This window comes from Kogia breviceps, chromosome 9 (genome assembly GCF_026419965.1).
Source record: "Kogia breviceps isolate mKogBre1 chromosome 9, mKogBre1 haplotype 1, whole genome shotgun sequence".
NCBI classification, from domain to species: Eukaryota; Metazoa; Chordata; class Mammalia; order Artiodactyla; family Physeteridae; genus Kogia; species Kogia breviceps.
The window spans coordinates 111215356-111241230 of record NC_081318.1 but is presented as its reverse complement, the minus strand read 5'-3'; the positions used below and the strand labels follow the sequence as shown (position 1 = coordinate 111241230).

Genomic DNA, 25875 nt, shown 5'->3' with positions numbered 1-25875 from the left:
CCTCACCTGTTAGGTTGGCTATTATTTAAAAAAAAGAAAGAAAGAAAGAAAAAAAGAAAAAAAGATAAGCGTTGGTGAGGATGTGGAGAAATTGAAGCCCTGGGCCCCACTGGTAGAAATGGAAATTGGTGCAGCCACTATAGAAAACCGTATGGAAACTTCGGGGTCTAGGACATGGACATCTTTGGGGGTGCGGAACATTATTCTGTCTACCACACAATTTTTGTTGTTGTTGTTGTTGTTGTTGGCTGCATTGGGTCTTTGTTGCTGTGCGCAGGCTTTCTCTAGTTGCGGCGAGTGGGGGCTACTCTTCATTGCGGTGCATGGGCTTCTCTTGTTGCGGATCATGGGCTCTAGGTGCATGGGCTTCAGTAGTTGTGGCACGTGGGCTCAGTAGTTGTGATGCACGGGCTTAGTTTCTCTGCAGCATGTGGGATCTTCCCGGACCAGAGCTCGAACCCTTGTCTCCTGTACTGGCAGGCGGGTTCTTAACCACTGAGCCACCAGGGAAGTCCTCAAAACATTAAAAATAGAACTACGATATAATCCAACAATCCCACTACTCTGTCTATATCCAAAAGAATTGAAATCAGCATGTGGAAGAGAATTCTGCCCTCCCATGGCCACTGCAGCACTATTTACAGTAGCCAAGACTTGGAGACTATCAAAGTGTCCATAGGCAGATGAATGAATAAAAGACTGTGATGTGTACATACGATGGAACATTATACATTAGTTTGTTTCTGTTGATTTTATTATATTTTTCTTGATATTCAATGACTCGTTTGGATTAGGGTGTTTAGGTCTTTCCTCAGCTTGAGAATATGTTCCTTTATTCAGTCTTTTTTAGTGTTTCTCTTCATTTATGTCATGCACTTTTCAGAGGCACTGAGAGGAGATTACAGCTCTGACTTCAGGGCTCCTTTTTATCATTTCTCCTCTAATTATTACTCATATCGGCCTTTTGTCTTTATTCAATAAGAGACTCCCAGACTTGACTTTGTCTGCGTCACCAATTATAATTTGTACCACTTTTTATAAGAATCTTAAATTATGGTGTGACAACATTTACTTATTTTTTCCTTAAGTCACTCTCCTCTTTTTTAAAATCTCTTGTCTCTTAACACCTCATTCATCTATTTTTCACTTTCAAGAATCCATATTTTTTTAAGATTCCTTCAGAGAACAAGCAGATACTTTCTATCAATTAATTCTTAAAATAATTCTTTTTAAAAGTTAAAAAAAATTATTTATATCCTGGTATATTGATTGCAGAACTCACTTTCTCCTGTGTCCACACCCTCTGCAATGTTACCTTGTAGCTCCTACCGTTAAACTGGGGGATCTACTCTTCACCCTTTGAATCTGGATGGGGCTTGTAACTTGCTTTGGGGGGAAGTAAAAGCAAAAGTGGTCTGTGTTGTTCTGAGTCTATGCCTCAAGGGGCCGTGGACTTCTCTCCCAGAGCTCTGCCTCTTCCAGGGAAAAGGCCCCTTGTAGCTGGCTAAGTGGTTCGCCATATATGGCAAGTTGCCTCCATCTTCCCAAATGACAGCCAGCCAACTCCTAGATGTATGAATGCACCTGCTAATCCTAGAAACAGAGCCTAGTCTCTCTCACTCACCAGCAGGACCCACGAACTGAATAAATGCTTTTGTTTTAAGCCATAACATTTGGGATAGTTCCTTTTGCTGCTCCTTGAGGTGTTAGTTAACTGACAATGATGATATGTTTATCTCCCTTTTTTGACTCATCGTTTTGTTTTGTTTTGTTTTTTGGGGGGTATGCGGGCCTCTCACTGCTGTGGCCTCTCCCGTTGCTGAGCACAGGCTCCGGACGCGCAGACTCAGCGGCCACGGCTCACGGGCCCAGCCGCTCCGCGGCACGTGGGATCCTCCCGGACCGGGGCACGAACCCGCGTCCCCTGCATCAGCAGGCGGACTCCCAACCACTGCGCCACCAGGGGCGCACATCGTTTTTTATAGATACCATAATGAAATACTTCGGGGTAAGAATTCTAAAAAAGGTGTTTCTTTCTTCATGTCCCAGGTCCCATCGGTCCCACAGTCATAAGAATGGATTCTTCTTGGACCTCGTCTTTATTCACCTGCCCTCTTCTGCTGCTGCCATTGGCTACAGGAGTCAGGTGGGCTGTCATGGCATTTGGAGGGTGCGCCTTTCCATTTTTTTTCAGTGAGAAAAGACTTCCCATGCTCAAGACATTCTATCCAGGAATATTTCCCACACTCACATGCTTTCTGTTGGTACATTTGCACCTCAACTTCATATAGCCATTTCTAGCTATTGGTGATCTCCGGAGAACAAAGTGGGTTCATATAAAATAATAACTTTAAACCTGCCTTCTGTTCCCACCTCTGGTCTTTCACATTTGGGATTCCACTGGGATTTCCTCTCAAAATTCACCAGGAAAGTTTAACCCCGTGTTCCCACCTGTGCCACCCAGGAGGAAATATATTGACGTTGAGCATTCCCTCTCCTCATTTCAGCCCTTGGCAAGCTTCTTCCTCTTTCTGACGTTCTTTCTTCATTTCAGTTGTTTTGTGTCGGGGGGCAAGAGGAAAATTGGGTATAGTCACACCCAGGTCACCATCTTTTGCAGAAACCACTTATATTTGGAGTTTTGTAAGTGAGCTTCTTGAGTAATGAGATCACTTGTGGTCACAATCTCTGTTTCTGGGAGAGAAATGGACGCAGGGTGAAGTTGCCAGTCTCCCCCGCCCCGTGGTGCCCATGGTGAGGGGTGAGCTTAAGGCTGGACTCTGCATTGGAGCCACATCAGAATCCCTGCCTGGGACCATGATCTGTAGCCTGCAGTCTGCAGTCTTAGCCTGGGCTGGCATTTTTTGTTGTTTGCATAGAAAATACATAAAATGTAGCCATCAAATTTTCCACCATTTCATGTGGGATCCTCCCAAAATCTATTCAATTAAAAAAAGTTTTCTAAAGAAGGAGAGAAGAATAATCAGATGCACAGAAAGAAGCAGAGGTAACGATAAGAAAGAGGAAGGTCTTTGGGTTCTTTGTGGCCTTTCAGCTGCCAGTGTGCTGAGATACACATTTATTATTATAACAAATCCATCCATTTTGCATTTCCAGGCCTGAGCTGGGTTAACAAAGGGTCCAAATATATGTTCCAAGTGTCATCTCTACTTAGTTAATATCAGGTTTCCCTGTGCTCAGTCTGGCAGTTATAATGCCTGCTCTCGCTGCTCTGGAACTTTCTGAGGACTGAAGGATCCAGAGAATATTAATGCAGTGAAACACCATAACTCACTGTGAACTATCACTCGAAGGCTTAAAACATTGTGATCATTCATAAAATAATTACATCCATGAAAAGTCAATACCTCCCTGAAGACATTCACGGCTCCAAGATTTATATGTTTCCCACATTACACGAGTAAAGCCAACCCACCCACAGAGCAGAGTAAGTCCAGAAGGGCCCAGGGGAGAAAATAAGGTTTCAAGCACACTCTGCATTTCTGTTAGCCTTTCAGCTCACCATCTCTGCAAGATGGATATACAATAAAGTGAAACATCTACATTATTAGAATGGTGTTTCATAACTTGCAGGTTGAAGTATACCTTCAGATTCTTTGAGACGTGGGTGGGAACACTTCTGATTCGTAGACTGAAAATTTTTCTCTGAGGAAAATAGGCTGAAGTCTGCATTTCATGCCTTTATTTTATTCCACTATCTCAGCATCTGCTTACTACAAGTGATGTGGTCTGTGTAATTGTTTTATTTAATTCTTTTCTTTTGGCCACACCACGTGGCATGCATGATCTTAGTACCCTGACCAGAGATCGAAACTCTGCCACCTGCAGTCGGAGTGTGGAGTCTTAACCACTGGACTGCCAGGGAAGTCCCTGTTTTATTTAATTCTTAAGCCACATTTTTTCCTTTCTTCTCCTTCTATCTTCCCCAGATCTTTTGGAACTGCAGAGTCCTTGCCATTGAATTTGATAAATATTATAATTGTTAAGTTAAAACCTCTCTAAGCCACCATATCCCAGTTGGGACATTGGAAGTGATCATATTTGCCCTACCGGACTGTTAAAAGGATCGAATGAGCTTTATCGAAATAGGATTGTTGAATTCTTCAGGACAGTTTCTCTCTCCCTTCACTTGTGGGAAGCTTTTCTGACCCCTGGGGGGTGTCAATTCCAGGCCCAGTTTCTCTGCTGGTTGTGTGGACCCCAGTTACCACAGCCCAGCTGAGCATCTACACTGTTCCCTGAAGCAGCCCATGTTGGACACCGTACTTTCAGATTCAGTTAAAGGGCGATGGGTGATGGGTAGGTTCTTTATGAGATGAACTAGAGGTCAGAGCAGTGAGCAACATTTTATTTTAGTTAAACTAGTGGAAGGTTGGTCTGGCTAATCTAAACTGGGTTTTGACCTTTTGTCTTGGGGACTTGGGGGACCTACATCTGAGGTTAGTGTCTTGCGTAAATGGAAGCTTTGCTTAATGCCCAATTGCGGAGAGGAGTGAACTTGTGTTTGGGGCTTCCTAAAATCTTATTTCGCTACATGTGCGCTGTGACATTAGGATTTCTTTCCAGGGATAACTTACTTTCTCGTCCTTTTCTCTGAACTATGAACTCAACTAGTCACAAAAGCTTACATGGTATTTTATTGAAGACTCCTTTCAAGGTGGATACAACTTAGAAAGTTTATCATTAAACTGGAGAACTGTATTCACCATCTGAAGAATCTCAATGCTTTTCAGCAAAAGCCTGCTCTATAGGTTCTCCAGATTCTACTCAACTCTCCAGGAAGGAAGCTGCAATGAAAGGAAATCAAGCCTCTTGTGGATGGACGGCAGGTGGAAGGGTGGTCCTCTCTGTGGCCTGGTTTCATCGCGGCCACTGCTATCATCCAGCTCAGCGAGTGGGCACTGGGCACGCGGTGTGCCTTGTTTATAAATTACAATCAGTGGCTTGGCAAAGGGTCCCAGGGGTCAGCCGCTAAAAACGCCAATTTGAACACTGCATGATTACAATCATTATTGATGTTTTCACTTAATGTTTATATAACATTGGCTAAGCCTTTCGCCCTGTACAAAGCATAAAGCTTGACAGTGCCATTTATTATCCTCTCTAAGTAAAGAACGATTTTCTAAATAGAAATGCAACTTCATTTTAACCTAGAGGCCAATCTCCTCACTGAGGCAGAATTATAACTGAGGCCATCTTAAAAGAGAAAATAATCAACTATTAATTATTTATAGTGCTTAATGATGCATGAAATTTGTCACACTTCCAAGTGCATGTTTAGCTAAATATGCACAGATGATAAAAGCCCTGGGATCTAAATCAGTAATTAATTTCAAACCAAAATGTGTTTGAAATTTAGCACTCTACGCTTGCGTTTTTCAAAACCTAAAGATTTAGAAGAATCTATGCCTTGCCTTCACCATTTTATTTATAGCTGAGAGTTTCAATAAAATGCACCTGTTTATATTCAAAAGGAAATAGCATATTCTTGCAAAAGCTTTAGAATTTCAAAATAAATTTAAGTCAATATCGTTTGAAAGCAGCCGAGTTAGATTTGGGAACATTATGTTCAACTCTCAGTAACAAGATTAAAATAAATGCTAGTAAAATATGGAAAAGAATGAGGTCACTAAGTTGAAATATTGTACTCTGCGAGTCAGGAGAAAAGTAGATATTTGAAAACACAATTAACCTTTGAAAAGGAAAAAAACACCACATTCACATTAGGGAATGGGCAAACTTAACGAATGAAAATTTATAGCCCTGTAATGTTGGCAAAGGAAAAAACTCTCTCATTTAAAAATGTCAGAACAGTCTCAGGTCTCCTGTTAAGCAATTTGTTAAACTTTCCATGGTAATTAATATTAGATTCGATCATTGAAAAAAGCTCAAGTAGAATGAGAATACTGAAGGGTACTTGCAAAGTGTCTGTTTTTAAATTTCAAACATCTGTTTGTTGATTAAATGATTTATTCATCCTTAATCACTCCTTCAGTAAACAGAATGTCTCCTAGGTGCCAAGGCATTGAATTAGACTCTCCTGATACTAAAAATAGTGTCCTCAAGGTCCTCACAGCCTTGAAGGTAAGACTCCTGTAAGCCAATAATCTCAGTGACGTGCTAAGCCAGTCGTGTGACATGGACCACTAGCGGCCTCCTGTATCCGTTACACATTCTTCAGTTAAGATAACCACTCTTTTACCCTGGCACAGAATCAATCCCATCTTCTCCCAGACTCAGTTGCTGCTGGTGTGACCATGCAAAAGGTTTTGCTGGATAAACGTTGGGGAAAACGTGTAAGAGTTCTTGAAAATCGCCATCAAGGTATAGGGCGATGTCCTTCCTGCTCAGAGGAGTGCAGTCATGATGGCTGAGCACCCACAGCCATCTTGCGCTATGAAGTCACCTTGGAAACCCATGGCATGTTCTGGGATGATGGGGCAGAAAGACAGAAGGACTCTGAGCCACTGATGATTGTGGAACCTCCAAAACAGCCCCGGGCAGATCATCTCTGAACTTCGTTTTGTGAAATGCAGAAACATACTTCTACCTTATTTTGAGGTATCATGTTGTAGAAAACTGAACCCAGCACTGATGTGATGGTATATTCCATTGTAATAAACTGAAATCTTATAATGTACCCTCATCATGATTTCAGTACACAGGAAAGATAATAGCAAAGAAAGCAGTCTTTGCTTGCTCTGTATGCCGTGGAGAAATAGAACAAATAAATAAAGATAACAACGTTATTATAAAAAATATAATAGTGAGATACATTCTCTGAAGAAACTGTAGTGGTGTCTGCAAACTCGGGGCGCTAATCCAGAAGAAGACATGAGAAAAGCTTTCATTGCGGAGTCGTGACTGAGCAGAATTTTAATTAAGGGCTATTTTGGAGGCTGCGGTTAGAGAGAGGAATAATCCAGGCGGAGAGGGCAGCGTAGATGAAGGTAGAGAGACACAGGAGAGCGGTGCATTTTCTGGGGTATGTAAATGTGTTCCTTTATGTTTGGGGTAGAGGGTAGCTGGGGCTGTGCTGTGAGTTTGGGGAGAGAGGCTGGAGGGAGAAGAAGAAGATACAAGGGATACATCCCATGAGGTCCTGTTAATTTTATTTTGATTCTAGAACTCTTATAGTTACAGGAAGGTCATGGAGGTGCTTGGAAAATTTGGCATCAGAGTGAGATTTAAAGAGCTATTATTTAAATTCACAGAATGAAATGTGCTTTGGAACCATCCTTTTGAAGGAATTTTTGTTTTGTTTTGCATAAAACATTGAGAAGTTTTTCAGTTGTTCCATAAAGATAACAACAGACACTTGTGTGGTGCTTATGTGTGCCCGGCACTGCCAGCTACTTACAAACTCATTCTAAAAACACTGCTGTAGGCTATAGGCTAGGTGCTGTTATTAACCACGTTTCACAGATGAGGAAACTGAGCTCAGAAAAGGAAAAGGAAGAGCTAGGACTCGAGTCTGAAACAGATTACGGTCCCCCTTTAGAGTTAGGTGATAGTCAAGCAAGAAGACTTACACTTGGATAGCACCTGAGGTTTTGGAAGATGAATTTGCAGCAACATGGATGGACCTAGAGATGATCGTACTAAGTGAGGTATATGATATCACTTATACATGGAATCTAAAAAAATGATACAAACGAGCTTATTTACAAGACAGAAACAGACTCATAGACATAAAAAACAAACTTATGGTTACCAAAGTGTTGAAAGGGAGGGTGGGAGGAGAGTTAAATTAGGAGTTTGGGCTTAACAGAATTGCACTACTGTGTATAAAATAAACAACAAGGACCTACTGTATAGCACAGGGAACTATACTCAACATCTTGTATTAACCTATAATGGGCAAGAATCTGAAAAAGAATATATATATATATACACATATGTATATATATATATATATACATATGTGTATATATATATATACACACATATATATATACATATATAAAACTGAATCACTTTGCTGTACACCTGAAACTAACACACCATTGTAAGTCAACTATACTTCAATAAAATAAATGTATTTATTCACTATTTCATGGAAAGGCATTTTATTTTAAATATAGCAGTGTGTACATGTCAATCCCAAACTCCCAATCCATCCCTCACCCCTACCCTTCCCCCTGGTGACCATAAGTTTGTTCTAAGTCTGTAAGTCTGTTTCTGTTTTGTAAATAAGTTCATTTGTAACATTTTTTTTTTAGATTCTGCGTATAAGCGATATCATGTGATATTTGTCTTTCTCTGTCTGACTTACATCACTTAGTATGATAATTTTTAAAAAAGACTTTGGAAGACGAGGGTCATGTTTAATTTTTACTAGCACCCTGTGACTTTGTTCTTCCCATTTCCGTTCTGCAAAGAAGCTGTGCTTCAGAGGGTAGAAGTGGGGACCGTGTTAGGACCCCAGCCCCAGGCAGGTCCACCGGTCAGATGAGCCATTCACAGTTACCCCTCTGTTAAGAAGGATTCTCTTCCCAGAATGGACAGAGCTTTGTATTAAGGTAGCGTAAGTCCCCGTTTGGTCCCCAAATGGGAGCCAGAAGGCAGCCTTACCAAGGGCAGGCAGCAGCTGGCCATTTCCAGAGACCGACCTTGGGCAGCCTCCCAGGAGAGAGCCCAAAGCGGAGGGCCGCGGGATTTGGGGCTCACCCTGCCTTTGCTGGGACGGACGGGAAGGTTTTCAGTAAGGTCCTTTGGAGGTTCTTTTCTGGGGTCAGCTCTCTATTTTCCTGGTAATCCTGTGGAAATTCTGCCTGAGTTGGGAGGGCTTTGGGCATTTGACCATCTGGTTATGTAAGGAGGCTTCTGTGCTTGCAAAATAACTATTGTCTATCTTCCACCTGAAAGTAACTTATTTTAAGGTGCAAGTCGAGATTTTCAGGTGCATTATTAAAACCACTCTGGAAAGGGAAATTTATTCATCATTTATCCGTTAGAGGCAAATCACTTAATATGTAATATTATGTAAATGAAAGTGTTTAAACGTAGTTTTCTTTTCCCGCTTGATCGTTAAGCTGGTGCTGAAGCAATTCCAAAGTTGATGACTAGTTTTCCCGCTAATCTGGAGTCTCTATGAGCCTCTGGGGACCAACAGCTTCTCATCACAATGGTGAGCTCTGGCAGGGCATTTGTAATTAAGTATCCACAGGGGCCAGGCAGCTCATTCTAGGGAAGGAACAGTCAGGGTCAACGGGAGTGGGGAGTGGGGGTGGGTGGAGCCAGTTGGAACTGCGGGATCTCAGAGCAGACCATCAGGGGTCATCTGATGTGTCACCTGTATGGCACCTTCCTGGCCTCCTGAAAGAGCGAGTGGATGGGACTCTGGAGCCGCCTTTGAGCCCTCATCTCCGGTGGCTGTTGGAGGACTTATCTGTTCCTTCAGCACATGTTACTGACCGCCAACGAGACGTCACGAGCTGTTCTGGGCGCTGAGAAAAACAAGACCCATGAACGCTAATCTCCGTCATCAAGGAGATGAATGCACAATTTTCAGAGTAGACAAGTGGCAGGAGGGAAGGAACACGTGGCATGTGATAGACGGTGACTGACGGCAGGAAAGGGGGTAGGCACTGGGGCTTCCCAGCCTGGGTTCCCCAGAGAAGGCGGCCAAAAGTAAGGAGCAGGTGCTGCCTCTTTATTTAAGGAGGTGAGTCCCGCGGAGGGGAGGGTGAAGCAAGGAGGAGGTGGCAGAGGATGGAGGACCCCTCCAGGGGAGAACCCCGGGAGAGCCTGTCGGCCACTGGCCTCTCCCAGGAGTCGCACCCTAGGAGAGGGTTACCCCGTGCACGTGCGAGCTCGCACACGCGGGTGCAGGGCTGGGTGCTCAGGGGCCGCCGGCGGTCTGAGCAGGAGCCGGCTGAGCTGCTGTCACGATCCTGCAGGGCCTGCCTGGTGCGCGCGCAGGGGCCCCAGGAGTTGCTGCACGGCTGGGTGCACCCCGCGCCGCTCTCCAGTCTGCTGGTGGCCTCCAGGACAGCTGGTGCCGGTACCGCCACTCAGGGCTGCATTTTTGCGAAGAGTCCTCACTTCTTTCCCGAAAGGAGAGGTGGCAGGCGATCAGTTACCTTGTTCTTGGTTGGTCACCGCAGCTGCAATGATCCTGCAATGACCCGTTTCCTGGTACTACTGGGCAAGGAAGCTCCGAAAGGTATTCCCACCGTTCAGTCCATTCAGTGACTCCCCCAGCCCTTCCTGTCATTGATCTTTGACCTGTGCTCCTTGCTTGTCTCTCACCAACTAGCCATGACTTTAATTGCTTCCCAGGACCCTGCATGTACAGAGCTTAGCCCGATTCATGTGAACCTCTCTGGACACTGTCTCTGGGAGGATTGCCCTTTGCGTTAGGGCCACCGCTGAGCATGGTTTTAATGTGTCAGAGTCCGTCTTCCACTGACACCAACGTATCATGTCAAGACATCTGTGAGTAGGTCAGGTGGGCATTGAAAATCTCCCCAGATAAGCGTCTGTTGAAGCAGAGGTGTCAGTGCAAAAGAAGGCAATACCCTGGGCCTCTGGACTACCTGTTAATGAAATTTACTCATTATTCCTGGACTTGGCGTGGACCTTATTCCGAATACAACATTTTCATGCAACAGTGCATTGCTACATCCACTTTCCTGTATGGCTCAGTGTCTTTGAAGAGACTTAGGTTTTGATGGGCAGCTATGATCACACAGTCCCTGGAAGGTCAGGTTCCACTGGCCTGTCTTCATCCTTTACTCAATGCCATGTTAAGACAGGTCCAGAATGTCCTCTCCTTTTGTTATAGGTTGATATTGTGTCCCAGTTTCAAGGAGCCATTCCAGTGGTACAATAAGATCAGTGCCAGGGGTCTTGGTTGGAGCCTTGAATTCCACATCCTGAGTGATACATCACATGCCGTTATAGTCTCCTGATCCAGATTTATGTTCTGGTTTCTCCACACAAGTACATGAGCCTCAGAATTCACTTCCACATTTGCTTCTCTAGGGGTGAAATGTCTTTATCATTTAAGCTACTTCCTCCAGCAGTGGGTTATGCTGAGACTTGACTCTGGTTTTCGTCCTGGAGGTGACGTGGGGTGATGTTTTAATTATCTATCATTGCATAACAAATGACCTCCCAAACTTAGTGGCTTAAAGCAATACATGCCTATTATCTTGTTGAGTTTTTTGTGAATCAGGAATCAAGTTATGCTTAGTGAGTGACTCTGATTCAGAGTTTCTCCAAAGATGTGATTTAGGTGCTGGCTAGGGCTGTGGTCTCCTGTGAGGGCTTGTGTGGGGAGGGTCCTATTTCAAGGTCACTTGTGTGTCTGTCAGCAGGATTCGGCTCGCCCCTGTTGTTGGCCAGAGTGTCGTGTTTCCCTGCTGGATGTGTGCGGGTGGCCTCCCTCAGGTACCTGCCTTGTGCTCACCTCCATGGGGCACCTCATGACGTGGCAGCTGCCCTTCCTCAGAGTGAGAGAGGCCGGTCCAAGATGACCCAACCTCACAAGGAACATCCATCCCTTTTGCCGTATTCTCTTCCTTGGAAGCTAGACGCTGGCTCCAGCCCACACCCAAGGACAGGTTGTCACACAAATGAGAATACTAGGAGGTGAGGAGTAGAGACAACAGAAAGATGTGATTCTTTCATCCCATGCTGAACAGGCGAGTCTTCAAGCATCCATGGTTCTAACAAGTCAGCAGTGAGAAGAGACTCAATTACTTTGAGAGTCAAGGTTAGTTAGCTCACTTCCCTGTTTTAATGGGTCTAAATGTGTACACTCTAGTACAAAGTCCAATATTCTGGGTTTGCCCCAGACAGTTTCCTGTTTAAATGCATTTGCTTGTTTAAGTCACAAAACAAATGGCACAGAGGATGGAGGCCACATTATGAATTCAATGGGCCCCGGGCACTTTTGCCTTGTTAGACCACTACTGTATTCACACATCTATGCACACGCGCGCACACACACACACACACACATGCGCGCGCGCACACACACACACACAGAGACAAATGCACTATCTATCTATCATCTATCTATCTATTGTATATGCGTCTGGTATAATTGTTTTATGGCGGGCGTTGTTTACTATTTGATACATTCCCATCCTTGCTTTGCATTCTAAGTCACTGTATGGCTCAGACCCACTGCCCCTCTCAAATTCACTCTTTCAAAAGTCCATGCATTAGTGTCCCTAACCCCAGTCTCTATTACTTCAATCTTAATAAACTGTGAGGTCCATGAGGCAGAGATCATGTCTGTTTCATTTATTTCTGTAAATCCAGACCTTAACACAGCAAGTGCACAATGTATGTTTGCTGGAAGAATCCCTGAGTGAATAGATTCTTTCTGTGCCACACTCTGCTCGCAGATTTATTGCATAAAAACCACTTCTGATAGTGTCACCTCCTCTCTGAAAATTATCGAAATGGTTCCTCCTTACCCATAGAATTGAGCCCTAATTCCTTATTAGGACCTGCAGTACTGTCCTCACTCTGACGTCTGTTATTTTGCGCGATTCTCCTGCAACAAGGCTCTGTGAACCGCATCCCTCACTGACCCATCTTGGAGGTAATGGATGGATATCTTTAAGGATTGGGAGGGATGTTGTGATTACAGTAGTTAACACCTCTTTGGGTATTTATAATTCACTGCATAAGGTGTTGAGGATATGGGGAATTTGCCCAGTAAGTCAACGTAGGTAGTAATAGGAGGAAACAGAATGTAAGCCCAAGCACTGTGATTCCAGTCCCCAGCCTAAGATACTACATCAAAAGGTCGCGTTCTTGACAATTTTCATAAAGCTCAAAATTCGCAGCCTGGTCACCAAACTTACATGTTCTTAAAGCCTATTCAAGACACGAAAATACGGACTTTGATGAGCATCGTGTTATTGCTGGAGATACTCTTTGTTGTTGGTCCTCCTGGGTATGAATCCCCACGTGTGCACTCAGAGCTGCCCACGACCTGGCTGCTTTCGTGCTTGTCCAGCTCCACTTCCTCTGTATCCCCTCAAATGCTCTCCTGCTTGAGGCAAACCAAGCGAATGTGCTGTAGCTGCTCCAGCCCTCGCCCTTCCCGATCACATCCTCCACGTGGTACAACTTGGCCAGCTCGCCAGGGCCCGCCTTCGGTGCTATATCCCCTAGAAGACTTCCTCAGCACTCCCTTCCCCACTTCCCCTTAGAAGTAGTGTGTGAAATGTTAGCCACTGAGTTAATTTTTTCACCGTCTCTGTTTTATTTATTCGAATACAGCAATAAATATTTCATATTAGGATGAAAGCTATGTGAAGTCAAGGACGATATAGACAGGGACCCTAAGAACTCCAGCCTGCGGGACCGAAGGCACATCAAATTGAAGGGGTTTGGACCCTCCCTGGGTCCCTGCAGGCCCTGCTATTGCTTTGCTCTCTGTTCACAGGAAAGCTTCCCACCTGAGTGTCTATACTTCCTCAATTCATAGTGCTTCTTCTACCTACTAAAATTTCTTCCATTTGTCTCAAACTATTTTTGTCCAAAACAGAGTGGCTTTTACTTTCTTAAGCCAAAGACCACTTCTCTTTGCAAATTGTATTCAATCTATTACCAGCATTTGAAGCAACTGCCTACACTTTCCATCCTGAAGTGCAGTCTGGTTTCAGCTTGGGTAATGCCACGTTCTCTTTGGGCTTTCTTCCTGCCAAATTAGGTGTTCCTTTTTTTGGTGTCCTTTGCTTGTTGCTTCTCCCGGAGTCCCAGGGATCAGTTCAAAATCATATTCTCTGCTATATCCACACTCTTTTCTAAGTAGATTTCATCCAGTCCAGTGACACTAAGCAATGAAGATGAGAACTATATTATTCTAAACACACAAGACCACATCCCATCAGTAAAACCTAGGAAACTTTTCTAAGCCTTGAGCCACGGTCTCTGCTTCTTCCTGGGAAGTGTAACCTGAATGATTCTGAAAACCACGCTCTCTGTAATTCAGGAGATAAAGTTCCTGTTTGATGGCAGACCTAGATAGATCTAATTGGAGAAATAAATGGCATATGACACTTGTCTCTGTTAGCTGTACCAGCAGAGCATATGACGTATTTGTCCTCCTGGGTTTCCCCAGGGTCCCTTGTCCACAGAATAGTCTATGAGTTCCTCCTGACAACAGCCCAACTCCCTGAAGCTCCACGCTTGGCACATCCTAAAAAAATCTGCTTCAGACAAATGATTGAACTTTCTAGATCATGCAAATTAAATAAAATGTTCTTCGCGTTCATAGCGTTTTCACAACTTCTAAAAGTTGTGGGGTTGCCTGTGCAGAGCTGATTGTACTTATCCTCTTCAGGAATATAACTGTCAGTTCACCCAGCATTTGGGCTTATTAAGCAGATTATCATTGCAATTTTAAAGCTAACTATTAGCATGTGTTTAGGAGAGATTGTTATGTTTTACAATATTAAGCAAGAGAAATGAATTCATAATTGCAAATTAAACTATCCTGTAAGGAATTTGTTATTTTAATAAAGCTCTATTGCTACATAAGGATGAGGATTTTTTTTGAGGAATTAAACAAAACAAAGAACATTTTACAGAGTTTCAATTGCCAGTTTAATCAATTAATTATTTTTATTTATTTATTTATTTTTGGCTGCACTGCGTGGCATGTAGGGTCTTAGTTCCCCAACCGGGGATCGAACCCACACCCCCTGCAGTGGAGGCGTGGAGTCTTAACTGCTGGACCGCCAGGGAAGTCCTTAATTAATTATTTTAAACATATTCCATCTCAGAATTCTCCAGAGGCTTCCTGTTTATCCTATTCCCATGGATTAGAGGGAAAGCCTTTAAGGCAGAGTCAGGGAATGGTATTCCAAGGTCCAAAAAAGAAAGTAAAAGAATGCCAGATGCCCTTCATTTCAACAGGAAATATTCATCTGGCGTTTGTGGGTACAGAGTATGCAAATCCGGGGGCCGCGTGTCACCTGTGGGTAGAGCTGTTGTGGCCGAGGCGGAGGGTGATGTAGGCACCTCGCTCAATCAGTAACCCGTGGTCGTCCGTCTTGCAGTGAATGCTCGAGCGTTGTGGTGTGACCCGAGAGCTTGCCGGTTACTGTTTCTGTAGAAGGATTTTAGTTGTGACGAGGAAGCAGGCTGGCAAAGGTGTGGGCATTGGAATTAGATGAGTTGTTTGGATCTTAGCTCCACGTTACCATTTTAGTCTTTCCCCCAATTTTAACTGTCTCTGAGCCAGAATTTTCTCTAGTATGAAATAGGGATGTAGCACCATGAGTGGGTCCCTGGTGCCGTATGAGGTGCAGGAATAGAGCCTGAGAGGAAAGAACGGCGTGCCCTGTACCACAGTAGTTAGAGAACGCCTGCCTAATCAAGAATGAGCGGAGTGAAGTGGAGAGAGGGTTGGACAAGGTCGTGAAAGCACTGAAGGACACCCACTAATTTACACTGTCTTGAGCGTGTTTTAATCTCTGCAAAAGCGGGTAGATTACTGTTTCTCAAACCCTTTCATTCAAATGCCTGAGGCCATAGAGGAATAAATGGATCACGGAATACGTCCTACTAAATTAACCAATGCAAATTCAGACTTCTTGGAAATGTTCTGATGAACTAATGTCAATTTGGCATTCTAATTCATAGTATATACATTATTTAAAATATAAAATGATTTTTAAGTTAGTTGCAAACAAAATGACTTGACATCCTGCCCCGCAAACTTTGGGGAAAATTGATATTTCACAGAGATTTTTCTTATCACTTTTCAGATGCCCCTGCCCTCCTGCCCCACCGGCACACAACCATGTGTCCACGGGGTTTATATTTTTAAGGTTAAGCAACACTATTTGAGATGATTTCTAAGTTCCTCCCCAGCTCTAAATTCTGCTCACATCGTGAATGGAGAGAACGTTCAAATGAAACCTACTGGAAGATTAATGCATCTGTGGAAAGGTGCAATTGAAAGGATCACTTAAGCAGGAAAAAAAGGTGGATAGGGAATAATTAACATCAACAAATTACATCCTTCCTACGGTCCGTCTGAGGAATATTCCTGCAAGTCTGATCACAATTAATACGTCCTGATGAAGTAACACATGGCTGCATTTTTGTTTTGTTGCCAATAAACCCCAGGAAAATAGATAATCTTTTTTTTAAGCATTTTATTAATTTATTTTAAAAAATAACAATTGAAATGACATCAATGATCTGTCACCTGTGCTCCCCCTACAGCTGAGGGGAAAAAAATCTTATGAATAGTTGAGCCGCAAAGGAAAATCAAGACATTATTATCAGGCACCAAGTAGCCAGAATAGCGCTGTTGGTCCAGTGGTATAGACACTGACATGTTCAAGGTACCAGTGCAATTAAAATATCTACATTTACAATTATCCTGCAAAAAAAAAAAAACCACTCAAGAAGTGAAATAACTATGCATTAAAAGTTATTCACTCATCCAGTCACCCTTTTCGCATCTATGAAGCTATCACTACAGTCACAAGGACAAATGAATTAAAGAACTTCTAGTAACCAAAAAACCCAAACCTCACCCCTGCTTTGTAGGTTATTATGTGTTAAAATGACCACAATAAAAGGACCATGGGCTACCTGAAATGGCAATGAAAAAATGACAACCGAAGCATTTCATTTCAAATAAAACCAAACTCAAACTCGTGAAAAAAAAAATCTGCAACAATATGAGGTTGGTATTACTATGTACGAACTTACAGACACGGTTGTTGGCTTAAGTCCTAGAAATTAGGTCTGAGGAATTTCTTTCTGAACTCTGCATCTTGAAGATTCCTAAACAAACCAAAAGATATAAACTCTTTATTGCTTTTAGTAATCTATCATCTGAAGAACTTGGGGCTTACTGAATAAAGTTAACACCTGAAACTCACATAAAGAGCCAGAAGTTTCTATTGAGCCTACAGATCAACCCCTCCTAACATCTGCAAGCCAGGACAGATGACCAGATGCAAGATACTAGGGAGAGACTTCACTTCCTGCTTTCTTTGCACAGCTCTGTACCTCTATTTTGTACCATTACAATGATTTCCCTTTGTGATGTTTTCTTTAGATGGTTTGAGTGAAATCAAAGAAAGAGCTAATCTCTACTCCTGGTATTTAAATCAAACCTAAATGTTCTTCAAACGAATCACATTTTCCTTCTTTGTTTCCAAGAAAACAGCAACTCTTCTGAAATATCATCTTAGTTCTCCCAGGGTTCCACATCTAGAAAAGAAACCGATGACTGAGGCACAACCCACTCTGGGAGTCGTGGCTCTGTTCCTGACCGTGCAGGAATCTCTATTTCCAGTCCAAAGTTTATCCCCAGAACATGGATGCAATGTGAAAACCTTTCTGCACAAGGTCTACGGACAAAAGGGGAAGCAAACGGAAACTAGCACCAAAGAATCAGCTGCCTTGGGAAGAATGAGAATGTTCCCTCTCCAGGGCCAGTACAAAGCACAGGAGTGAAGCCAACATCCGCCTGAAGCTCTAGCAGGCAACGTGGAATGTGTCCAGGATAGCTTGATTGAATAGCGCTTTCCAGAAATTGTCAAGGACCAAATCTCAGACTTTTCCCTTTCTGTGCTTGTTAAAAGGTTATAGTATAAATGTAAATTAGTCTTTTATCTTAATGATCCATTCCGGGCATCCATCCACTGGCGAATCGTGTTACATGACAACACGAGAGTATATATACTACTCTTTGTCCTTCTAGACTGAAACAAACATGAACCTTTCTATTCCTCAAATGCCGTCACAAAGCCTATGATTGAAAACCTCTCGTTTTGCTCTGTCAAGGAGTTACTACAAACGTCCTCAGCACTTGAGCACAGAAGTTCTATAATTTTGTTCTCTACTTAGGAAAGGCAGTGTCAAGGTTCAGTACACTCTAAATTGTCTTAAAAGTAACCACAGCAAGAACTACAGTCCACATGACCTGTCAACAGACAAGCAGACCACAATTTGTCAAAGCTAAGAGATTCAGCAATTTATATTTTTAGTGCTTGAGTCCTTTATCAGTCTATCCCCAGAGCTAGCTTTTTCTTGGCTGGAGTCCAAAAATACCAACCTATCATCTGGGTAGAAGAGATTCTTATTATTACCACAGATTAGATGAATGTATCTCAGAGAATTTATTGTTTCCGTATCATGAGATGGAGCTTCCTTGCCTAGAAACCATCTCTGAATACAAAGTGTCCATTAGTCAGCCTGAGATCCCACATCAGAGGGGTGGGTGTTGTTTGGAATCCATGGGAGGGAGTGGGCTGCAGCTCCCCCGATTGCAGTTTAGGCGGAGAAGGTCGTTCTCCTCTGCTGAGACGGCTGGCTGGCGTCACCAGTCAACATTCAGTGCTAGGTGTGGTACTGCTGGGCTGGCATGGGTCCCCTGCATCGTCCCAATCCATGAGATGCCAATGTCACCAACAGTCTGAAATAAGTCCTGACCGAAAGGGTGAGACAAAGGCTTTCAACTTCCGTTTGCCAGACATCCTTGCAATTATAATATTGAGCCACTTATTAAAAGCTAGGTGGTTTCTGTCCTGTAGAAAAGGGCAGAGTGTAATCGTCAGTGACCCATTGGAAGAGTTGATCAGTTTCCTTGGAACAGTGGGAAGTAGTGTGAAGAACGTGACCTCGATCAGCTCCGTCGCAAGGCCTGAGCTTAGGACACTCGGATGATCTGTGTCATAGCCTCTTCATCTGCTTGATTTGGATGCCGAATGCGGGGACTATCTTTTTCCTTTAGAGAGAAAAATCCTCCCCCTTCACCACGCTTCCATGCCGTGGCATGACGGTGCCGACACTCATGCGGTTATTTCCTTCTTTCCCGTGGAATTTTCCCTTCTGCCTCTAATTTAGCCCGGGCTTGCCCCCTCTTAAGTATATGGTGGTACCGTTTGCCATTCACACAGAGAGGCTCTTCTTCCAGCGTCTCTGCCCCAGGAAGAGAGAGGTGCTCTGGAGAGCAGGCACCGAGCCAGCACCAGGTACCATCGTGACCGTCCCTCCTGAAGTGACCACGCTGCCTGCCCCCGGTAGTGTCACAGTGACAGTCCCTTGCCCACTGCTGGTCGTGTTGGCATTGGCTCCGGTCTGAACAATCTGTGCTCCTGCCAAACTGGCTGCAGGGATGGTGATCATGCCTGGCTGGAGAATGGCGCCACGTGCATTAACTGGCTGATAGACGATGGTCGGCCCTTCGGCGGTTTGTGCCGTTTCCTGCCCCTGGACAGCAGTCTGCTGCTGCGTCTGCGTCTGGCCAGCGGTGACGGTTGTCTGGGGCTGCTGGATGAGGATCTGCTGGGTCTGGCCCTGCTGGCGCTGCACCTGCATAGACTGCTTACCCTGGATCTGGATCCGTCCGCGTGGGACCAGCTGTATCTGCTGCAAACCCTGTGTGCCAGATACAGGTACTTGCATGATGGTTTGACCTTGTCCACCAGGAACAGCCTGGACCATGATGGGTTGGCCAGTTGATGGGATTAACTGGCCTCCACTGACCTGTACCATTAATGGCTGTCCCTGGACCGGCTGCTGAATCTGTCCAGCCTGTATAACAATCTGCTCTGTTGAACTATTGCTGTTTGCCGTATACTGGTCCCTCCAAGTTAGAGCCTTGACCACAGTGAGTTTCACTCCGGAGATCCTAGAAGACTTCAAGATGCATTCCTTGGAAACGTGGGGAAGGGACAGCTGTATATAAGCAATATGTAGATAAATCTTTCCCCAGACTTCTTTCCAGGGCTTCATGAATTCTGAATGCAGGGGCCTTCATGTCAGGCAAACCCAACACCCCCCGGCCAGGGGCCTGAGAAGCTGTGCCTAAGGGTCGGGGGAATGGGGACGCATCGCACCCCCAACTGGCTCTGGCACTCTTCGAGGGTCTGGACCCCAAGATGCCTGCGCCCCAGGGTGCCTTCCCCGCACGGGGTGACCCCCTGCAGGCCTTGGCCAGGAGTGCCCCAGGGCGCTCGCAGGCTCCATCCGGGTCTGGCAGCCGCACGGCTCGGCTAGGCTCAGCTCGACTCCAAGATAGATAATCTTGAAAGAAATGTAAAAATCACCTTACAGCGAATTCCAACATAAAGAGAAATAAAAATGACATAGCAGGTAAATATTTTGAAATTAATTCTGTGTCTTATTTATGAATAAATCAAAACGAGTAATTGGATGAGACTGATACATGTGTCAAGGGCCTTTCTGTGTTCTATACCAATTTTCTATTTCCTTAACAATGAATTAGCGAATGGACCAGGCTCTGTGCTATCTGCAGAAGAAAGAGAAATGAAAGTGATGCAGTCCTTGGATATTTTTCTGTTTTGGAAGATAAACCGGGAGACGCTAGCTAAGAGGGCCAGGCTGTGGTGGAGAATGCATAACATATGACAGAAGCCCTCATTTAGTCTAGATTATTTCACTTAGGGGAGGGGTTGGTTGTTCAAAAAAGAAAGACTATGAGTTGAAATCTGAAAAACAATTCTAGAAGGTAAACACATAGTGAACTATTGTTATGGATAAAAAGCTTTCCAATAACAGGGAAAAGAATGTGCAAATATAAGAAATGTTTTTCAAAAATAATAGAAAGCGTGTTGCTCTTGGTAAAGTCTAACTAAATATGATTGGTATAAAGTGCTTGTAAAAAAAAAAAAAAAAAAAAAAAAAAAAACAATGAGGGGGCTTCCCTGGTGGTGAAATGGTTAAGAATCCTCCTGTGCACGGGACACGGGTTCGAGCCCTGGTCCGGGAAGATCCCACACGTCGTGGAGCAACTAAGCCCATGCACCACAACTACGGAGTCTGCGTTCTAGAGCCTATGATCTGCAACAAGAGGAGCCACCACAATGAGAAGCCCGTGCACAGCAAACAATAGTAGCCCCCTCTCGCCGCAACTAGAAAAAAGCCCACATGCAGCAACAGAGACCCAACGCAGCCAAAAATAAAATAAATAAATTGATAAAAGGAAAAAACACAATGACAATGGAGCCAGAGAGATAAGCAGGAAAGGGCTAAATCACATAGATTCTTATAGATCAACTAATTATTTAATTTTATCCTTAAGTCAATAATGGAGAATAATTGAATGATTTAGAAAATGGAAGTAGTATGGTGTTATTTATCTCTAGAAAGATCACTTTGGGAAAGAAGAGAGGGGGTTAGAGGTTTAGAGAAGACATTGTCAGTGTCTACACAAGATACAACAAAGCTCAGAATTAAACAGGTATGAGAGTATAAAAATGTGGACCAACTTCAGAGTTCTTTCAACTTGAATCAACAAAACTTTATGATTAGATCAAGTAAGGGATGAGGTCAAAGAAAAGTAAGCCCCATGTGCCAACAATGTGTCTGACTCGCTCACTTTTAGAGCTTCTTAATTTCAGACAGTTTTTGACTCATTTAGGCACTTAGTATGTGTTAATTAAGTTAAAGAATAAGTCGATAAATGGTTTGTGTAATTTTGATATTTACTGAAGGCATATGGGGGAGAAAAGACGCCACGTGGACTTGTGAGGTGAAGAGTGTGAGCCATCCCGAAGACACTGTTCAAGAGGCAGGTTAGAAATAATGACCCAGAGGATTCCAATTTCACAGTGCAGTGATCTGCATTAGACACACCGTGCAGCAGATAAAAACAATAAAGTCTGGACAAATATTAAAAAACCCAACTGTTTGTAAGTACTTGAAAGTGAACCAAGAAGAATACTGAGATGATTTGACCATTGAAAGAAGGAAATGGCGTGTTCCCCTGAAGAGACTTTTCACTGAGGACAGAGTTGAGAAACTAGAGGTCAAGCAGAAAGTGATGGTCATTATGGCGTGTGATGCAAAAGGAAGGAGATGAGGACTATCAGGGCAGCTGAAAATTGAAGGTTGGCATCCCAGGAAGGAGATAATGAAAGAAGGAGTGCCCACAAATCTACTTATAAGCTCTTAAAGCATCGGCTAACCACCAACCTTGGAGGGGATCTCCAAGGACATAGCTAGAGTTGAAAGGTTGAAATATTGAAGCAGATATGCCAGCTGCTGCCCATTCATGAGGGAGACAGTTTGGAGTTTGGGTTCTAACAAATTAGAAGAGCTTAGTAAATACTGAAGGTTCGCCACAAAAACAGGCCTATTCTGACCAAAGTATGATTTATTGCAAAGCATGAATCTTGCAAACAAACTCTTGAGCAAAGGGAGCCTGAGAGAAAAGATGACATACTGTGTGGTTCCAATTACATGAAGTATAAAATCGGACAAAGGTCATATGTGTTGTTAGAACCCTTGTGGGAGATGGCAGTCACTGGCTGAGCGAGACGTGAGGGCACTTCTGGGGTGCTGCTCTGTCTTGGCCTTGAGTGCTGGCTACACAGATATGTTCAGTTTCCGGATATCATCTGGCTCCACACGAATGGAATGAACACTGCTTGTGTGCACGTTAGGTTTCAAATTATTTGAGAAAGAGAAACCGAAGAAGTGCAGACTGAGAGCTGAGTAGCCAGGGAGCTAACAGGAACCATTTACTGTGGACAGGTGGCCAAATGGATGTACGTGTTAGCCATGAATCTTTGCATAGAATTATGTTGTTGAGCCACACGATCAATGGTAAAAACATTTAACTTGTATAAACCTATGAGCAAGTCTAGAAATAATTTCTCTACAAGCCTGGGGGAGAATCACAGCAGGTAAATCCTTGGGGAGGAGCAGGAGGAAGTAGACTTTTCGCTGTACGAGTTGCTCTGCCTTTGCTGCCTGGTTTACTCATCAGAAGGTGGTGTCACCCTGTCCATTATGTAGATGAGGAAATGGGGCTTAAGGAGATGAAGCATTTTGGCAAGCATCCTGGAGGCTGATGAGTGCTGAGACCAGCATGTGATCTTGGCTGCGACGTCAAATCCCATTCTTGATTCACCTTCCCAAGGCAAAATATATTTCTTGGTTATCTTGTTTGCTTTTGTTTTCTTTTTCTTTTTTAACACTTAGGCATAAAAACGAAATGGGTATATTTCTCTATGAGGACATTTAAAGTGTGGAATATTGAAGTAAACTTACATTCTTAAAGATAGGGCATTTTATAGCCATTCTTTTTAATTTTTAATGAATCTGAGATCTGTACTATTCTAAGAATTCAGAGGGTACTTTGCATATACTTATTGTTCACGTATTTTCATACAGAAAATAGAGTTTCTTGATGGAATTATCGGGACGGGATATTCTTTTTTCATATGATTATATTCCATCTGAATAATAATATCTACCTTAATGTAAAGTACCTTAACTGCCAAACCTTACCATTCTTTCTATTGTATGTCAGTAGTTCTCGACTTCAGCTGCATAGCCAAATAACCTGAGGATTTTAAAAAATACTGTTTCTTAGACCCAGCATTAGATATTTCTGGTGTAATTTCAGGGAAGGGAGCAGCCAGCCAGGCCTGAGGACCACTAGTTTATACGCTAAAAGGGAGGACTCTAAGCATCTCGCTGGTATCGGCTGATATACAAACACTTCATTAGATTTACTCTCTAGAGAATCTCTGAGGTGGGTATTTTGTCCTCAGGTCCCACACACTTTTTTTCATTGTACAAAAATCTCCATCTTTTTTACTTCCCCTTAGGGTTAGGGTTAGTTACCCTCTCCAGTCATAACACAGCTGGTGTCTTTGTGTCTCTACATCACTGTGAAGTGTGGCTGTGGACCATCATCCGTTTATGTCGTATGTGCAGGAAAACACAGGGCCTCTTTTTGTTTTTTTAACACCTGTATTGGAGTATACTTGCTTTACAATGGTGTGTTAGTTGCTGCTGTATAACAAAGTAAATCAGCTATACATATACATGTATCCCCATATCTCCTCCCTCTTGCGTCTCCCTCCCACCCTCCCTATCCCACCCCACCCCTCTAGGTGGTCACAAAGCACCGAGCTGATCCTCCTGCGCTATGCGGCTGCTTCCCACCAGCTAGCTATTTTACATTCAGTTGTGTATATATGTCCATGCCACTCTCCCACTTTGTCCCCCCTTACCCTTCCCCCTCCCCGTGTCCTCAAGTCCATTCTCAAGTAGGTCTACGTTTTTATTCCCGTCATTGCAGTTCTATCTACAGTATCCAGGACATGGAAGCAACCTAAGTGTCCATCGACAGATGAATGGATAAAGATGTGGCACATATATACAATGGGATATTACTCAGCCATTAAAAAGAAAGAGAAAAACACAGGGCTTCTTTTGCCCACCCCTGTACACACCAAATCCCCTCCTCTCTCTCTCTATGGAAGGTCAGTCCTCCACTTGTGTTTGTCTCTTCCCAGCCACGTCCTCCTGGACATCAGTCTCTTCTACCTGCATAGGGCTGTCTCCTCTGCCTACGAATAAAGCAGACATTGAGCTGTCAGTGCAAATGCCGGGTCCCCCAGTGCGCCAATCTTGGCTTAGTCGCAGCAGACAGAATTAATTTTAAAGGGATTCTAAACTTCATTCACATCTCTCTATGAATTCTGTCTCTACAAGGGAAGTCACAGCCACTGCAACATTTCCCTGAATTCTCTTTCTCTCCTCGCCAATTACTCTATCCTCAGTGGTTGCTCCAAATCTCTCCTTTGACAAACCCCAAATTTTGTCCCTGAATGGTTCTTCTTCCCCTGGCCCAGCACAGCCTCCACCTACGAGGGCACCCCGGGCCCTGGCACCTGCACCCTACCTTGGCTCCCACCCCAGCAGATCCCCCTTTTAGCTTGTGGGAGGGGGTGCCTCTGAGAAGGAGGGGCGCTTGTTCTTTCTCTTACTGCTTTGCTGTGCAATGGAGGTTTGAAGAATTAATTTCTCCTCCTCCTTCGATAAGAGAATCTTCCCTCAAACCTTCCACAAGTCCGACTGCCAAGCACCTTTACTCTTCACTGTCAGCAGCAGCTCTTGCCCCCGTTATCCTGACCCCTTCCCCATGTCCCTACACATTTTCTGCAGTTACCGTCCTCTCCAGGCACCAGCTTGGTCCTGCCTGTCATGCACCTGGTTGATGCATCTGCCTGCAGCCTCCTCGTTAGATACCGTGGATCTCATTTGCCCTCCTGGCTTCTAGGATACTGGCTCCCCCAGTCTTTTTCTTTTCCTGCCCCTCTTCCTCCTCCTGCTTCCTAAATGCAAAAATCCCCAAAGAGCTCCTCTTCTCTCACACATGTTGCTCCCTTTTCTGCAAAATCAAATATTACCATGTTTAAGAATGGCACTCTTACTTTTTGTCTCTGCCTTATTCTCCTTCCCGTTTTAGCCTCCTTGTTCCACCGACTAACAGACACCTGCTTGCGGGTGTGCCTCCAGCATTGCTAGATCACCGTGACTGCTGTGGTGCCCTCACCTCCCTGCCCTGTCCTTTCCTCTGTTTCTCATTTTCTCCTGATGGCACCATTTCTAGCACACAAGTTGAACACTTCCAGATCCTCCCCTCTTTTCTCCAAACCGGTCACAGAGCCTTCTGTAGATTCAGTTTTGGCATATTCCTCCTGTTTGATTCTTTTTTGCACATTACCCTCATGTGGCACCCCATTACCTCTTGTCAGATTTAAGAGGTCAATCTCATGCTCGTAACCTTCATAATCCCACTCCTCTTTGCCACTTTAATATTTCTTTATAAAACTTCGAATCGTGTTGCACCTCAGCTCTAAACATTTGCAGCAGGTCAGGCCCACTGCGAAGCAAGCTCTGAGGTGTCGTCTAGGGTGCAGGATGTTTATTAGGGGCGGCCTTTAGGATCTGTGCCTGTGGAGGTGGGTGAGCAGGAGAGAATGCAGGGAGAGGCTGAGATGTGAGCAGGTCCAGTGCAGCCTTGGTGAAGCCCTAGGAACTCTGGGTCTAGAATGGCCCTTGAGAGTTACCTCCCAGGGCATTGAGTGG

General features: G+C 44.0%; 1 pseudogene; it reads right to left on the bottom strand.

Moving 5' to 3' along the window:
* Positions 1-18670: 18670 nt before the first annotated feature.
* On the bottom strand, positions 18671-19524 carry LOC131762863 (nuclear transcription factor Y subunit alpha pseudogene; annotated as a pseudogene).
* Positions 19525-25875: the final 6351 nt, after the last annotated feature.